This window comes from Formica exsecta, unplaced genomic scaffold (assembly GCF_003651465.1).
Source record: "Formica exsecta isolate Colony F162 unplaced genomic scaffold, ASM365146v1 scaffold1510, whole genome shotgun sequence".
NCBI classification, from domain to species: Eukaryota; Metazoa; Arthropoda; class Insecta; order Hymenoptera; family Formicidae; genus Formica; species Formica exsecta.
The window spans coordinates 113732-115870 of record NW_021848836.1 but is presented as its reverse complement, the minus strand read 5'-3'; positions in this window follow the sequence as shown (position 1 = coordinate 115870).

Below are 2139 nucleotides of genomic sequence, written 5' to 3'. Positions count from 1 at the left end.
ATATATATATATATGTTATCTGAAATGAATAAAATGTAACATTTTAATGAAATTTATCAGAGTGATTTGAACGGAGAGAGTAAGTATGAATATGGTGTAAAACACTAATTTTATATATTTATAGCAACAACTGTACAAGTTCCGGTTCACACATATCGATAATTACCATTCGTTAATCTTAACAATAATGGCGGGAGCAACGAAGCTGTTCAGAGTTCACGAACGCTTCCTGGCTTGCGGAGATGAGCCTTTCCCCTCTCGTCGCCGTCGCGTGTAATCGATAATCCGCGTCTTTCCCGGAGACGAGTGAAAATGTGTAGCTCGCTACGCGCCAGTAATACGCAGTATTGTAAAAGTGTCTCGTTAAAAAATCACATTCGTTATCGAACTGGGATATGGATTGCCTCGGGACACGATAGAAATTTCCGTACGTTATTGCCGTTAATCTTCAGAGGACTAACGCCTTTCTCTGCAAAATATCGTCGTTTTTTGCAATAATTTCTAGATTTTTAATCGCTTTAATGATTCTAGCAATGAATTCTTGTTTATTAAACATCCGACATCAATTTCTGCTACACAATCGAGATTTTAATACTTTGTGAAATTATTATATTGAAGTACAAGCAAGTATTTTTCATGAAAAATTGCGATAGCGCGATTACAACAATTTCAAATATTTAATTAAATTATAATATTATCAATAATGACATTCTCTGCTATAATTAAGATACGGCGACTGGCCCTCTAAAGATTAAGGCGGATTTGACGAAAGTCTCATAAAAGAAAAGAAAAATACTTTTGAGTGAACTATACATACCTTCGTCTTAACTAATGTACATTTATACATCTCACTATAAAATAGATTCAGTCGTAAACTATACATATGCAGAATAAGGTGCGCTCGTTATCGGCGCACGACAAACGAGTCACACCGTCGCCGAAATTGTCCATCGTATATTGTGATAAGACAGGTACCCTCGCTCTTCTTGGTACGAGACATACAGGACGGTATGTATTTATCTTAAGAACATTCTAAGGAGGAATTTGTCCGCCGATTTGCGAATTAACGCGAATTTATCGTTTCCCGGCGATTCTCGATATAAGACTTTCTCTTTTTTTGTAGAGTTGATATAGTTTAAATTTATACTTTTTTTTTCACCAAATTGAAGATCAATTAACAAATCACAGCTGCAACAAAAGTTCTGCAATAACAATATATATAGAATTGATGTAATTAATAGTCAGTCGAACTGGCAAAATCTTAATTGGATTTGACTTTGGTTATCGGATTCCAGATAGTCCTTTTATAGATGAAGACATTTTGAACGTAAATGGAAAATATTTTGTGAAAGTATTTTGATTAATTTGTATAAATTCAATCAATTCTAAATTAACAAAAATTAATTTAAAATTGATTGGAATTGATTAATAGAAATTAATTTCATTTTCAGAAATATTTCTATTTTAATTTGGCAAAATGAGTTTTCATATATCGAGAGTCATTTTTATTTCGACACCAAGTAAAATTTCGCTCTTTTCCTTTTCTGCCTATTGATCACTGTTCTAATGCTTAATCGATCAACTATTCGACAGAATCGTTGGAATTGCATTAAATTAGCGCAAAGTACACTCAATATTTGTATCAAGGATTTTACTATGGAAATATAAGTGTGTTCTCTGCTACTTGATACATAATTAATATCGCAGCAGATTTTCGCGACATGATTATAATTTTTAATATTCAAATTAATCTCGGTAAATTAAGTGTCAGTTAAATCCGGTGTGTGATGTCTGCGTGATTAATAGTATTTTTATACATACTATTCTACGCTGTGTTTCTTGTTAATTCTACCTCGGCATTATCGAAGAAAAATAATAGAGATGAGAAGCACATGCCAGAAACGAGAGTTTAACGTCCCTCGAGAATTATAGTGATGCTCTATAGCGTTTTCATCGCTTCGAATATAAAGCTCAGTTTTCTTCCTTATACATATAATTATAACGAAAGGAGTAAGTAAATGAAAATGACGTAATATATTTAGATTATTTTCAGATTATATCTTACAGTTGAATTAATGAAGACAATAGCTGTCTATCTAACATCGCGAGTGGATTAACTTCGTTCAAACTTATTGCTTC